Source organism: Leptosomus discolor, chromosome 3 (assembly GCF_034619465.1).
Source record: "Leptosomus discolor isolate bLepDis1 chromosome 3, bLepDis1.hap2, whole genome shotgun sequence".
In the NCBI taxonomy this organism is placed as follows: Eukaryota; Metazoa; Chordata; class Aves; order Leptosomiformes; family Leptosomidae; genus Leptosomus; species Leptosomus discolor.
Window position 1 is genome coordinate 46,304,403 of NC_141393.1, and position 16,835 is coordinate 46,321,237.

Genomic DNA, 16,835 nt, shown 5'->3' on the forward strand with positions numbered 1-16,835 from the left:
CTTCTCTGTGTGTAGAAGGCCTCCCAATCCTATTCTATTACTGTTTATAAAGCAAATTCCCTAGAAGGTAAGCAGGAAAAGGGAAAAGCAGGAAAAAAATGGCAAAATATTTCTGTCCAGCTTTTGGTACAAGAACACCAGCAAGTGGGAAGGAAGGTTCTCCCTTCTCTGTAGATAATAAAGCTTTATGAATGTGTTGCAGAGCCCTGTTCCCTAAACAGGAACTTTGCTTTGTTGCTGAAAAGCATTAAGCTGGTGTATCCTACTTAGGAAATTTAACCAACTCAAGGCTTATATGCCACTTAAAGCCCACCTAAAAATGCAACAAGGCTCAATTAAAATGTGATTGTACCAAACTAAATGTCTTGATTTCTAGCAATGGGTTGGTAACCAGCCAAAAAATCTTAATTAGAAATTATCAACCTCATGCTAACCAAAACCCATGTTCGTTTTTGTCCTCAGAGCAATACCTAACGTACAGTGGGGCTGACTTTTTTTCTCAGCTCAAGGCTCTCTGTCCCTATTCTCCTCTCCTTCAGCCAGGAGGAAATGAAGGGAATCCTTTGTTATTTGTCTGCACACTCTTACTAACCTCACACTTGGATTGCTGGTGTAACTACCAGTTGCCAACAGTCATTTACATCAGTTGCAAAGTGACTGTAAGATGATACTAAATAAGAATGGTAGCAGTTTGCATCAATATAAAAATCACAAGGTGTTAAATAATGAAACTGTTCCACTTCTCATCTCTGCTTGCAATCCCAGCTAAGAATTTGCCTTTTACCTTTAAGCCTGTTAAATTACATCTTTGACGTCGCTGGGTCTTGGTGCTTTTAACACTAAAGTCTCTCAGTTCTCTGCACCAGCGAGGAATTCCTTGCCACTGTTAACTGATGAGGTACAGAATCTGAGTAGAAGAATAAAAAGTTTAATTACACACAGGCAATTTAATTTGAGGGCCTTTTCATAAACCCCTCCTCCCATGGCTTGCATTCACTTCAGCTGCAAGGCTCCATCAATCAGGATGAAATGGGAGAATAGGTTAAGAAATCTCTTGAAGTTGTAATCTGGAAGGCAGTGGTTACCAGCCAGAAGTACTTAAATCAGCCAGCAATAGAAGAAGTGCTGAGTGGGATGTCAGCAGGAGCTACGTGCTCAGTCTTTCCTGTTTCCTATTCAAATTCTTGCCCTGGACCCGTCACAAGTGTGTAATCCAGTTCCACTGGAGGGTGTAAAGGCAGCAAACAATGAGATGCAGCTGGGAGAATCAGGCAGGAGAGTCAGTACGGAAATGTGATTCGGATGGAAAGTGTGCAACAAACAGTTTCAGCCCTCAGTAAATGGTATGAGGCAACAAGACTGTTTCTGAATACCACTGCCAAAAAAATCCATCTTAGTGCCATGAGACATCTTCCGTAAGAACCTTCAAAGAAAAGGGGCTCTTGTTCTAGAGATGTTTGTAATTAAAAAAAGCTCCTGTGATTTTCAGAAGATTCACATCCACTATTTCGTGCCAGCACTTCACCTTGCTGAAGGCTTCCTCATAGGCACTGGAAATGAAGAAGCTTGGCTACCTATGGTGACTTGGGGTTCATTTGCTTTCATGTCTAAGGTTCAAAATACAGTTGAAGCTTGTCCCATGGTTACAGTTTTAATTAAGCTTTTTATTTCTCTGCCTCTCTCCCTTTGTGTGGATTTTCTGATGACTAATAGCAGGTGAACTAATATTGCCATTCTCTTTTTCCTAACTGTCCCACTTCCAAAAAAAAATTCTGTAGTAGCTTAACAACCTCTGATACTGCTGCTTCTGAAAAATTTCATTGAAATTGGTTCAAATGGTATCAGAACAAATGATTATATAAACTTTTTTTTTTTTTTTCTATAGGAAAGCAGACTGCAAGTGGAAAGCAATGGTTAAATGGTTAGAGTGTGTTACTGTCTGTTCAGCACAGACTCACAGGTACTTCTACCCAACACATACAGTGCTGAGAACATTGCAGGCTACTTCCTAGTATTTGCTAGCTGGACTGCAGAATGGTGCCACACGGCTCGAGTTGGCGGTGTCAATACAGTTTTGCAGGGCTGTCTGCTACCCTGTGGTCTTCTGATAATGCTACTTTGAGGTTAAAATTAGGCATTAATGTGTTCTAAAAGTGTTATAATTGATCCTGATCTGTATCCTGTAGCATGAACCCTATACAATAATGATCCTTTTGGCTTTTGCAAGTGTTTCTATAAGCGGGCATAGTTGATTCAGAAAGTTCGGTCAGGACTGGAAGCTCCTGCAGAGTTTCTACTGACTCACTACAGGACCAAGTTATTTCCTGCCCTTTCTCAGCCCTGTATCTGTCTGTTAAGGGCAATAGTAATCCCTGTCTAACAGGGGTCTTGTCAGTTTTAACATCTGTAGAAAAAATTAAAGTGCTAAAATGAAGCCAGACACCAGAGTATTACTCTGTACTCTTGCTCTTGATGGATGAGATTTAGGCATTTCAATTATTGGTCTCCAGCACAACCTACCTTTTGTTCATGGATGGATGCACTAATGAGCAGAGCTGGACATAAGCTTTCTGATAGAACAGTTTTCCATTTGAAAAATGCCAGTTTAACAGAATCAAACTATTTCATGGGAATGTACTTGCTTAATTGAATTTTCTGGCAGAAATCTGCCTGTTTCCTCACAGGTTCTCCTGTGTACCTGACCAGTGAGCAGAACAGAGAGCCTGGCAAACCTAGCTCCAGCTGGGATACTAAAGATTTTCCTGGCAGGAAGCCTGGAAGCCAAGGAGCCCTGTTTGAGCCAGGGCAACCAGGACTGCTAGGATCCCAGCTGTGTGGCAGCAAGCCTGAAAGGAAAGTGACGGCAACTTTGAGCCATTTGGACAAGTCTGCTTCATGTAAAAAACTCCAAGAAAGGCATTTGGATTATGTTTTTCAAATGGAACCACTAGAATTTACAGCTTTTGGTCTCATGGAAGACAAACAGTTTTGCTGTTAGACTTTTTCCCAGGCTGGGGTTCTGGTCTGCCAGCAGACTCACAGTCAAGCCTACTGTCTTGATTTCCCTGTTGGTTCATGTTCATAGCTGGAGGTGAGGGAGAAAACAAGAAGGGTTCAGCAGGAGTTTAAGCGCCTCTGAAGATGTTTGTGCTGATAGCAGCCCATCTGGGCTTTTCTCAAGGACAGGTGGTAAGGGAGGGCCACGTTGACCTTATTAGAGAGTTTTGATTGCTGAGTCCACTGCTGTTGATAGATTATGTGAAGAACCAAAGCAGAAGGTCAAAAGCCACCAATTAAAAAACAATCCAAAGTGATAAGCAGCAAACTGGCAAGCTAAGCAGCATATAACATTAGACAGCCAATATAATAGAGCCACACTCCCTAAGGCCAGCAGATGGGTTTCTGTGGGTGCAGCTGTATGTATGTCCAGCGAGATCTGTACACAACTGCAGTTTCTTTCTTCTCTTCCATGACTTTCGGTAGAGTCTGCATCAGACCCTTAGCTGGTAGACCCAGCAGATGCACATGTCTATTTCTCCCTGCAAGTCTCTAGAACTGTTACTCCAGCTGCTCCCACAAGTATTCCAGCTGTGTAAAGGACAGATGAAGAAAGACAGTGGGAAGAGAGGAAGGAGTTTGTAAAGATCAACCATAAAGCTCTACAAATGAAAACTGCAACCCAATAAATAACTGAAAGGCCACACTTCCTGGTGTGTGTCTGATCTTGGCTCTCAAGCTCTGAAGCCTGTACTTTCCTTCTATTTTTAAAGAAAAAAGAATTTTTTTAAAAAAAAAAAACAACCCAAAACTAAAAACTTTTTCTAAGTTTCTTCTCTTAGAGAACAAACTTTCTACTGACAATTTCAACGTGTGACCCCTTAAAAATGTGCATCTTCCTGCCAAAACACCCAAAGCTCTGCATAGACTTGGAAGATTCAGTGCCAAAATAACCTCCCTTTCTTCTCAAATGCACAGTTAAAGTTAAAATATTACTAAAAGCGTTGATGGTAGCTCTCGCTACATATGTTGAGCGGAGTGGAGTGGAGGGAGAAGAGTGAAGAATAAGAAGGTCATGTTGATTCTCCACCTCTGACTTCAAATTCTATTCTAGTAACAATTGCTAATGACTTGCTAGTAGAGCTAAGTACAAAGAGGACAAGAGTGTGAGAATTTTGCAAAGAATGTTCTCTCTTTTTAGAAGATTAAAACATCCAAAGTTTCCTACAGTGTATTGAGAAGGGGATAAATAACCTGGAGCATCCTCACAAAATCACAAATCTTTTCTGGAAAGACTTCAGCTTTCTCTGATTTTTGCTTTTATTTCCAAATTGAAGCAGCTTTGGTTGCTAATATACCTTTATACGCTTCAGTAAAATACACCCATGGGAGGTAGAGCTGAGAGCAGAAGGACAAGTCACTCTGCTGGTGCTATGTTGCAGGAGGGCAGACAGGATGCTAGCACAAATAATAACAGGAAATGCAGTGGAACAGGTACACTTGCAGAGTACTGGAGAGAGGGGAGGCAAGATTCAGAGAGGGCAAATCTGCATCTAGTTTTTCCTTGCATACGTCTTCCTTTCATGCTCTCTGCCAACACAGATTATGCAGTAAGTGCTGTCCGTGTCTGTGTTTTTAAACTTCCCCCAAAGGTAGAAGCTGGGGCTTTGCTTCAGATAGGGAATCTGCCAAAGAGAGCAGCATTGCCCAGGCAGGTATGGCAGCAGGCTCTGGGGAGGGAGAATGACAGCAAGAGAAACAGGGAGCTGAACGTTCAGGAGCACAGTACCCTCTTTCTTTCACATCGTCTTTCTCCCCTCCTCCCAGCTGGGCACTTCTATGCTGTGGGACTGTACTTTAGTCTGGATATCCATTCCCAAGATGAATACTCTTTCACTACCCTACCATCATATCAGAAAACCATTCCTCTCTCCACACCTCTTTTCCTGTCAGAACAGTGGTAGCCTATGCTTGAGATAGCAAAAGCTTGTTGAAGATGCAGACTAGGAAATGTATGCAGAAATGCAGAAGTGAGGACAGAAACTCAGGTTTGCAATAACAGAAGACTGGGCTCAGAGAAGCTTAGCTTGCTGCTTTACAACAGGCTTACCTCAAAGCAGTTAGTTCTTTTCACTCCCAGTCTTTTCATAAAACTTACAATGCAAAGCAAGAAAATCCAAAGAGAACCTACAAAACTCTTGGAATACCAGGTCAGAACAGAGATGTGAACTTTATCTTTCAAAGAGAGTTCAAAAGCTGGCACAGACTTAGAGGCAGTGTCTGAGGAATAGCTCAGTCAAACTGGCAGTCTCAAATCTCACCTTTGATAGAGCTTAGCTCATCCAGACCCACACTTTTTGCTGAGCAAAAAAGCATAATGCCTTGTTAATAATGAATAGCCCTGTGTCTCCTGTACTTAACACTGGAGCTTTAAGCAGATCCACAGCACTTTATAAATTATCTATTGCAGCTGATTCAGGGCCCGCTGGGAGTGTTCTTGCAGCAAGCATCTTGCTCGCCTGTAATGGAATCATACCATTAATGCAATTTCAATTAGACATACATTATAGTGCACAGGTGTCTAAGCAAACAGTCTGCAGGAAGCCTTCCCCAGGGACTCATACCCTAGGGAAAAGGTGTGTAAGTGGGAGACTTTCCAAGGGGTCCTACAATGGCACCAAGATGGTGCCAAAGAAATAAGCAAACCACCATGCTAGAATGGAAGGAGGAATGTGTCTGTAAGGAAAATAAAGAAAGTGGTCTTCACTTGCTGGTAGCTAATTCCAAACTTCCACCTTTTCTGGTTATGGGGTGAAGAACTCTCCCATGCTTCATCCAATAATCATTACAAGGACAAAAAAAAATAACAACATTCTTATAATCCTCTGAGGCTGTACTCATGGTCCCTAGTAGGAAACCCTTTTCTCCTTTGAAAACTGCCTGACTGTTGTCTATGGAATAAATATTCAGCGATCCCTTGGTCTGGCTGATACTCTGAGCCAGCTGGGTTCCTGGGGAAGAAACAGATGCTCACCACCTACATAGTTAGTTTTGGAATAACAATTCAGACTCCCAGAGAGATGGCACCAGTAGTAGGTGGCTGTGGTGGGATAACCTGCCAGCTCTCTAGCCAAACAAAACCTTTGGTGTACTACAAGCAATACTGGTCTTCCTGGAGCACAAGGTAAAAATCTCATTTAAATCTACATCAGGATAAGCTTTTCCAGCCTACTGCTCAGGTCACCATTATACAACCAACCTGACCTGCAAGGACCATTTCTCTGAATGTGTTGATAACTCAGGGGAAAAATGAGAGCACAGTCTCAATCAGTTTTTGCTCTCCCTGCAAGACTGACAATGAGGCATCTAATTAATGTCAGTTATGGTTGATGTTTTTCTGAGGCAGAGCTGAGTGAAAGATTTGCTAATTCATTTTATGCAGGGCCTACCAAGAAATATCAGATACTAATAATTACCAGCCACTGCTGAGCTGAACTGGATTTGAAATGGTAAGTTTCAGATAAAAACTTCCTCCTCTCCTCTGCTGTCCTGCCTCCTGCTGACCACCCTCATTAATAAATTCTTATATTAGTAGCAAAAATATGAATCAGACTGAACTCATGTAATGATAATACTGGTCTGAAAGAAGCATTGCCATCAATTAATGCAGGATTTTTCTCAATGATTCACAAAAAAACCCTCTGCTCTCTTTCTTGGTGGCCCTGGATTCACCAGCCTGTGTTTCTTCTCACGTCTGTGGCAGCCAACACCTTGAGAACATCCATTTGCAAATAAACAATTGGTGCTTGAGCTCAAAGTCATGTTCCTAATCATAGAGCCATTAACAATTCATATTCTCAATAAACTGTCTCAGAGGTGTTTTGGGGGCATTCAACAGAAGTGTGTTGCAGTTCCACATGATCATGATTGGCACCACTCTTAAACTCCATACTTTTCTGCTGGATGAACATGAACACTTATCCCAGCTTCTCAAAAGATAGAGTAAGAGGAATGACATGACAGACAGACCTGTTCTTCACTTAATGTTTATTGAGGAACATTCTAGAAAGCCAGAGAAAAGGATATTTTAATCTGCAGCCCACTATCTAATTTCCCACCATAGCAAATCTAAGTCAGATGGCTTGCTTTCTCAGTTACCTTTCACTGACCATTAAAAGTAACTATCCAGTGATGGACGGACCACAAGAAAACCACTGTCTAGTCGGTCGCTGCCCTCATGAAGGATAGTTGATGTTGCCACCTCTTATACCTTTTTTTTGACAAGTAAGTAACCAGAGTAGACCTCCCTCACAGGGCTCCACAATCAGAAAAAAAGCAGGCTCCAGGCAGATTCTTGCCATTGCTAGTCATCTGGAGGCTGGCTTCCAAAAGCAGAACAGCCTGGACAGATGGGGTGGCTACTGCATCAAGGATAACAAAATGCTGCCACAGTGTCTGACACCTGACAGCAACTGTAGCGATCATGGCCTTAAGTGGGGGCAAAGCGTTACATCGTACAAAACAACTTCCAGACCTCACACCACTCCAGAAATGACAGTGTATATTGAAGAGCTGAAGGATATCACCCGGCAGATGATACCATTCCTTACACCTCTAGAAGATGAAATGCGTTTGAACAGCTGTCAGAAACTACAAAACACACAGTAAATCAGCTTCTTCCTCTATTTTTGGTGACAGATACATATGTCTTCCAAAACTACTTCTCTCATCCTTATCATGGTTTTCTTTGAACCATGCTAATCACCGTCTCTTAGCATACAAAGTAAGAGTCAAAGCAGAAGGCCCAATGCTTTAATATGGGCTGTTGACTGCTCTTTGTCTTTTCTAAGTGCAGATCAGATGCACATTGGCCATTTCCAAGGCCATGAGTTGTGTCTCCCCTTTGGACACACACAGGGAAGAAACCTCTTTTAATCTGCATATTCTCCACTTCAAGTAGCCCCGCAAATCCTTTCCTCTGCATTAGTGCTCTGACAGAAGTCCAAAGGGGTTGTGCTTGAGTAAAATCATCTCTCAGTAACACATACACAGGCCCCCCCTGCCCCACCCCCACCCCATCCCCCTGAACGTGCTGCTCCTCTGACAGTGCATCCTGCTGGCCCTTAAGGGATAATTCATGTGCAAGGCTCCAGATTTAATTAGAAGGCTTCCCGTTTTAACACTACCAAAGGATTAAAATAATTGGAAAAAAGCAGACAAGCTGTGCGCCCCTAAGGCTTGACAAGCAGCACAGGGTGAAAGGGATACAGCCCAGGCGAGATGGAAAATTCCACTGATTCTCAACCTCTCTGCCTTTAACCTCAAATATTTTGCAGACTGTTAATTTAATCTGCAACCCTCCCCCAGCTAACCTCAAGGCTCAAGAAGGGCTGAGGTTATCACCTCATTTCCGAAACTGCTTGTGGAGGGAAACAGCTGGAGTTGTCCAGCTGTTCCCCAAAATAAAGGAAATGAATGAAAAGGAAGTCCTGTGAGTACAAATGAAGAGAGAAGACTTTGTAAGGGCTGAGGGTAACTACAGAGGAGAAGGCTTCTCCAAAGGAAGTGCCTTTAGAAGAATATTTATTCTAGTGGGAGCTGCAAAAGCGAAACAGGTTGAGAGCAATGAGATTGACTGTGGTATCCACAGTGGGATTGCTGAGGGAGGCTCGGAGGAAGCAGCAGGGAACTGGCCCAGGGAAAGATGGCAATGGCTGCACAGGCTGTGCTTATAGAAAGCCTGTGAGCCTTGCAGGCACTGTCCATGAGGCACTTAGATGGCCAAGACATCAGATTAACATCCAAACAGAAAACCAGCTTTGTTCGTTGAGCCAGAATACTGTAAATTGCATGCAGAGTTGCATCAGCATCTTCTGTAAGTCCATCCAGGAGCTGGGAGCACCCTGGACTCTCATTTAAAACCTTGCATTATTGCAAATGAATGAAAGGGAATAATGGTTTCAATGTGGTACCTAGCTGAACCAGAGACCGATCACTCCAGGTTCTATTCTGCAGCTCAACTTAGCCATTTCAGGTCCTTACAACTTTCACTACTCTAAGTTTAGAGCCTCACGACCCCTGGTGCCCAGTGCCTCAGCTCAGCTGACGCACACAGACTGACCCTATTCTGGGACTGGCCCTCCCACTATTCCCATCCTGCCTCGTCTTGTTTGCAATTCAGTCCTGAACTCTCTCGTTTCTGTTCCAGTCCAAAACCTCAGTTGAGTAAAAGCTACTGACTGTAGCAAAATTGTGTGAATAAGTCTGTGGCGAAGTCTGCAACAGGACATTTTGAGATGATCAGATAAACAAACTCTCTTGACATGACCTTGTCAAAACCTAATTCCAAAGCCCCAAAGCTGAAATGCTGTTTCACACTTCCACTGCTTCCCTGGCTCCTGAATGTTTCATGACATCTTGGGTTTGGTGACAGGAGGCTTAAAACTTGTGTTTCTGATGGCTAGTGAATACACAGACTCTGCTTCAGCCCATATGCAGCTGTAACAAGAAGAGGTGAGAGCGCCAAAACCAGTGTCTCTGAAGCACACAGTCTCCAGATTAAAGTGGCATTTGAATGGCTTGAAATGCTTTCAGGAAAGCTTTAGAGATTCACAGAAAAATAATATTTTTCTCCATCCACACTTTTTTAATTTTTGCTGGCTATAGATGCTTAAGTCATTTTTGCTTTAACCCACAACGTTTCTTTTTGAAGCAGGCCTGTAACACAGGAGCCTTGCCCAAGAAAAATCCTGAACTGTAATTCAGAGAAATTGCACATAGACTGAATCCAGTGAGAATGCATTGTTCCAAGGTGAAGGGATAGAATAGTTAGCCTTTCTTGAGGATAATGTGAGTCTGAGTCCTACTGACTAAAAAAGACAGGGAGGAATCCCTTCAACAAAAATTGTGGGTAGACTTCCTAATTCTAGAAAACAGAAAGAACAGCTTAAAAAACTACCACTGGAACTTACTGACAATCTCACAAACTTTGAGTGACCCAGAGAAGTTGACCTGACTTTCACCATCCAGCAAGAGTCATTCAAAATCCTGTGTAGCATGTAGTGGTGAAGGTTGGGATGTAAGAAATTTGCCTTGTGGCCTCATGGGCAATAATATGATATACAGATCTATGTCTTATAATGATGATCTCTAAATTCATCAAAAGGTTCACTATCCTTGAAAATTCCAGCACCCACAAAAGGCGAAAGATTTGGTGAGGAACAACTGGAGTGTTTCCCTCAGAAATCAATGTCTTATCACTAAATTAAAAAATTCCTCACCTAAGTATAAGTCTTTTTTATTATTCTGAAGTAGGAGCATGTTGTAGGATCCCTTTAAGCATGCCTACCATCTAGAAATGGTAGCTATATCTGCATGTAATTGACTTGCAGCAAGCAAATAGGGATCTTCTATCCCTATTACAGCCTCCCCAGCAGCCTGCAGTCTGCCTGTCTGGTGCTGTTTGAAGGTACTGGGAAGAGGCTGAGACATGCTCTCCAGAACAGCCAGCTCTGCACCAGGGGCCCTCCTGGCAGAGTCAGTATTTAGTCAGGGAGCCTGGTCTTGGGATAATGCTAGACTGTCCCTTAAAACGCGCTGAGTCTGCTTCCATTTTCAAGAAGAAGACATACAAGAAACTTTGGTGAACGGCAAAATGATCCCATCTATGTAGTGAGTGGTTACTGGAAAAGGACTGGGATACCATTAGGGTTAGCTCACTCAGCTTGCCACAAACTAATGATGTGCAGAGAGTTCTTTCCTACGAAAGCTTAGACCTGCAAGCAAACGTCTCATATCTGAGATTCTCCTTTACCAAGCAAATCTTCATCAGGAGATGTGGGAGGAAAATGCATCATGTGTGAGACAGATGCAAAGCTTTGCTGCTGGAATTTGGGGTTGCTGCAGAATCTCACACTGAAAGGCACAGGCCCAGTCCATGACAAACCATCACCACGTCCTCCCCACAAACTGTGATTAGTTATGGGTTTCATTCCAGACCTTCCTGGAAACGTCAGAACTGCTAGTCCACCTTTACTGACTTGCTAACAAATTGCAGGTGGTTTTCTCTGTATCCAGGAAGAAAATCCATAAAATCGCCCCCTTCCTCCCCTCTCACTTCCACCCCAGCATACTAATACAGACTTAGAAATATTCCCAGAAAATCCTGTTACCAGCTTTATATCTATCTTTTTATCCTAGTGTTGGTGATCCTGACAAATAGAAATGTGAGACAATATAGTCTATATAACACTATAGGCTCTAGCCCATTCTTTAAGCTTCATGAAGCCACGAAGCTCTGTTTCTCTACAACATGGGAGCAACTTTTGATGGTATGCCAAGTAGTGACTGGAGCTCGTTGGAATTTTTAATTCAAAGTTGTTTTTATCCTGGTTTACTAAGGAAGCAAGGAATAAGAAATCCAGTTCTCCTTTGGTCCCTTACCATCCCAGCAAAACTATGATTCTGCTGGCCAGTTTAATCCAAATTGGAGAGGGATTTTTGGCCCCAAACTAGGCAGCTTGTACAAGTTCAGAAAAAAATCAGTGGCTGGGTATAGGAGAGAAACCCTGCTAGGTGCACCCATCCTGTGCTGAAGTAAAACTGCAGTGTGAGCTTGGGACTTAGCAGATACCAGAGACTCCATGGAAGAGAATATTGTTGTAAATGCTCCCACTGTGAGAAAATCTTTGAGAGCTACTTACATGTTACCACACATCAGAGAACCCTGTTAATCTTGAGAAAACTGCAGAAAGCCCCGTGTCACTAGTCTAATGTGGCTATTAGTTTGTTTCATTACATTGCTCTTCAGAGCTGTAATGTTAACTAAAACCAGATTTTTGCAGAACAATATATTTTTAGCATTTTTTTTTTAATATTGTGTGGCTGATGTTCTTGGGCTATTAGGGAAGCATGTAGGCATCTTTATTTGAAAAAACCATGCAATTTCACACAATCATCAGATCTGAGACTGGGACTTAGGCATCCTGGCTTCTACTCCTCCAGTACTCTGCACTGTCCCTTCTGTCTGTTGGAGAGCCACATGCTCTCCTGTACAGTTAAAGCTGTTTAGAGCAGGTCTCTTTTTACACATATACTCATTTTCACCGAGCACAACAGAGCACGTGGGCGCTATTGCACTGAGGATCATAGTTCTGCTGAAAATGTTAAGAATATGAAATGTTGGAAACCAACACCAGGAACAGGCTGAAAATGCTGATACTTAGTTTCAGCTTCCAGCTGGCTTGGACACCTCCAGGTACAATCTAGCCCACTAATGCACCTGCTTGTGACCCCCCCTGTACTTGTATCCTGGCACACAACCATTGCACGACATACGAGCACTGATGTGCCCAGTCCCAGATCCACTCCAGACCTTTTGCACCAATTTGTTCTACGCTTGCTGCAATTTTCATGAATAGCTTCTAGGTTAATCTTTGTATAAAGAGCACTGCATCACTCTAGCTTTAGAGTGTGAAGACTTGTGTAACAGTTCAGCCTCCAAAGGAAATGTAAGGATATTCCTGCCATCACCAGGTGCAGTTCATGATACAAAGTAGTCAACGTGTAGGCTACTGCTGGAGCTGCGTCTGCCTCGTGATTCATTTCTAGTCCATGCAGATAGTAGAAGTTGAAATTTTCTGCCTTCCACAACTTGATTTTCCTTCTCTCTTCTTCTTGGCATATGTGGAGATAGGCCAGCTTATGAACTGCCCCATTGTAAATGATCCCCCAAGGAAGCTAGAGGGAAACACAAAGCCTCCTCTTTAGGAACAACTCCTGTGTTACAGTGGTTTGTAATATATGAAAAAACTGTGTAGGACCACTTCTTCAGGTGTCTCTGTCAAAGAGGAGAGCTTTCACTTGATCTGCTTTTTTCCTTCTTGCTATCATCTTTGATCTGGGCAGCTTTTTCTTTCATGCAAGTTGGGAACCCCCAGCCAAAACCTACACATACAACAGAAAGAAAATTACTCCATAGGTGTAATGTTGCCCTTTCATCCATCAAAGGAAAGACTAAGCATGAGGAAGATGTGGAATTTGTCTAGGGAAAACCAGCCAGGAGCCATCAGGCTGTAACCATCTCCCTTTCAAGCTTTTGTGTTCTTAACATCAACCAGTATCAAGCTGCTCTGGGTCTCTGACCTATATCCAGTACCCTTTCTAATATGGAATCTGCTTAGCAGAAGAGTATTCAAAACACCAGGAGAGGTGCACATTTTGGAGCCACATATAAGAAAAGGGTCATCAGACCCCATCCTGAGAGAGGACTATCCTCCCAACTCCAGCAATTGCAGCATCTCCAGTAAAAGGCAGTGACCAATCAGCACGCACATAGCGCCAGAAGCCAACTTGCTTTGCCAGTTACCCATACCACTGGTATTAAAGGCAAGGAATACTCACCCACAGAAAAGAGAAAAGGAAAAGGAGGGGAAATGATATCTACTTGGGCTACCTGAAAGTAATTTTACATGTGAAGGATTGAAAGACCTTGTCAATTTTATGCAAAAGAAGGGACCAGATGGTGACTGGGACACTCTGAGAGGTTCACCAATTGCCAGAGAAGAAGACTTTCAGGAAGAGATCAACTGAGCAGTTTTGTCCTTAAGCTAGCCACAGAGCACACACAAAGAAGGGGAGACAGAGGGAGACCAGTCCCTTGCCCTGTTGTGAATGAGATCATGCTGGTTCTGCTGGCAGTCACAATCCCTCCCACCTGCAAATGGTAGCCATATTCCACTTTGTTCAAACTGTCATGTTCTTTTCAGCTGGATGGAGGATCTAGTTCTCACACATTTTTGAGTCAACTTTGTGTTCCTTATTACAGTAAGAAAAGGAACTGGTTGGGGTCTTGTGAAGGGATGGGAGAGGGAGATTTCTGCCTTTCAATCAGTGAAGGCTCAAACGCTGCCTTTGTGCATTGCTTGCAACTCCCTGCAGCCTCTGTAACACAGAGCGCTCCAAGCTTTGGCATGACATGTGGGAGTAAATACTGCAATAATTCACATGCTTCCCTTCCCCCACCCTGACCTTAATGGAAACCACATGAGGAACACAGGACACAGGGGAAGATCAGTGGGAGAGGAAAAGCTATGCAAAAAATTAGCCACTGAGTTGATGACATGAAAGCCTGGCAGCTGCCTCACACCTCTCTCCAACCAGGGAGCTATCCTGCCTCCAACTATTCATAAGCATGAGCTGCACCTCCTGTCACTGCTCTGAGGTGGCAAGACAGTGAGGACACAGAGGACCAGGAAGAGAGGCAGAAGGGGCAACTTGGCCCTCCTGCTCCCAGTCCTTCCCCTGCTAGGAGGAAGCTGCTACCTGCACATCCCCAGTGGGATACTGTTATTACTATTGCTAGACAATCAAGCAGACATCCATTTTTCTCCTGACCCAAAAACATGAACAGAAGAAAAGAATTTTTTCAAACTTTCCAAAACAATTAAACTTCAGAGACCAAGCCTGAAGCATTTCAGTCAGAAAGCAGATGTTTTCAAAGCTCTGAACATATATCAAAGTGGGGCTTAGAAAGTCCTGAAGGAAGTATGTAACTACCTTTACAAAGCTATCATGCTCAGAAGGGAATTAACATCCATAAGAAGAGATAATTCACAGGGTGAAACTGACCTAAAATGAGGAATATGATTCTCTAAAGACTATGTACCAAATGACTGAAACAATGATTGAGTCTCGTAGAATTAACTAGGTAAGCACAGTTCATTGAAGAAAGGCTGTCACCGTCTTAAATAGTCTCTTATATACTGTCTTCTTATATACATTCCCATTCATACAGTTTTCGATGGAAGGTGACATAAGGAATTACTGTGACTGAGTTACAGTAGGATATGGGAAAGCATATCTGTGTGTATGTTTGTGTACACATATGAGCATGCATGCCATATGGCTGTTCTTCCCACTAGCTTTTTCATTGCATTCAGTGGATTATGGACCTCAAATGACATTCTTGGTGGCTTCTCTCGCTCAATAACATGAAGGAGCTCACACACCTCCTCTGGAATCTCTAATGAATTATGGAGGAAAGATGTTTTATTATTACTGCTATGCTCTGCATCCTGGGGCTTCAGAACCCAGTTCACAGCTTAACCACTGCCTTTCTGGGTGCCACACAGTGTGAGAATCGCCTAACTGCGCTTTCACTTAATTTCCTTCTCTAAGATAGAAACAATACCATATGCTTAAAAAGAGTATTAAAATCCTCAAAATGAAGCAGGGGAAAAAAATATTTTTTTAAGTTATTTTGAAGGGCAAATTGATAAAGATGATGCCAAAAGAAAGAGAAAAGAACAAGTCAGTTTGGAAAAAAATATTGTAGGGTGAAGGAAATGTGAATTTTATGAACTGAAGCTTGTCTGTTCAAGTAACCTTGGAACTGAAGTAACACTGGACCAAGCGAGATGATTCTGTATCGATCATGGGATTCATTATAATTTTTCAGTGTATCCATTTGAAAGATGTGATGTCTACAGAAGTGCTCCCTAATGTATAAAATCCACTAGCTGCCACTCTCAATTAAATGTAGTTAATGAGATCTCTGTTCACCCTATAGAGAAGAGGGTTGTGTCTCCATAGTTCATTGAAAATGGAGTTAAAACATGGCAGGGGTTTTAATTGGTTATTGTGGATATCACCGGGACATGTCTCCTATGATCTGTCTGGTGTATATAAGGTTCATAAAATCCAATAAAGCATTTAAACAAAATCCAATAGATGCCTGAGGCTCTGGGATTTAATACCAGAACATGAAGCAGATATACATAGAAATGCCAATTGACAGGTTATCCTTTGCTGATCTATATATGACAAACGAGAAGTAGCTTTCACAGCTGTGTCCCACTCCCCTAGATGTAGCAGGGCATGGTTTTATCCCACATCAAACAGGTGCAAGAGAAACAAGTTAGAGCTGTCATGCTCTATCATGTGCCGGAAGAAGGAGGAAGTGTCTTCTATAGCTGCCAAGGGGCAACTGTTTGCTTTTCTTTTGGGGACTCACGGGAAACAAATGACCTGGAGGAAGGACAGGGGATTCTAGCAATTGGAGGTTGAAAAGGATGGTTGCTGGTGGTGACGATTAGGATGATGTTGTTTCCTACAGCTTCCTGGTCAGAATTCTGATGATCTGGTTTTAAACAAACAAGTGAAGTTCACCCCTCACCTCTCTGCAGGAGATTTTTTCCATAAGATGAGAGAGTGGAAGGTGGTTTCAGATGAAATTCCTTTTTATTTTATGCCTGGGCTCCCAGTTCATCCCCAGAAACATACTGACCTCTTTCAGCAGCTTGCTAAGAGTTCCCTTATCTTCTGGGAAGGGCGCAGGAAGAAAGCTGAACTGGGGGATCCCTGCCTGACTTTGCTTGGAAATTTACTTTTCTCCTGGTCACCAGTTAAGAGGGAACAAAAACAAAACAAAAAAGCCAACATTGCAAATTCAGCACATTTTTTCATCTCAAAGGGTCTAAAAATACTCAGGAATTATTGAGCTGAAAATCACAGTTATAATAAAGTGGAAATGATCCCATCAGGCAAGACAGGCCACCTGTATCATTACTGTTGCTGGGCTGAATCATCAGAGAGACCATCACACCATCAGCTGAGTAATTACAAAGACTCTAACTGCACTCTCTGCAATAACTATCCTTAAGTGGGCACTGGCCTAACAGATTGTGCAGCAGCCAAACAAAAAGCTGAGAGGCTGGGAAGGGGGGAAGGGTGAAGATTAGATGCCTTGTAGCAATAAGCTGAGTGCTACTGTATATTGAGTATTAGCAGTGTCCACTCATCTGTTTCTTGTCCTGATTTCCTATTAATCCTTGTATACT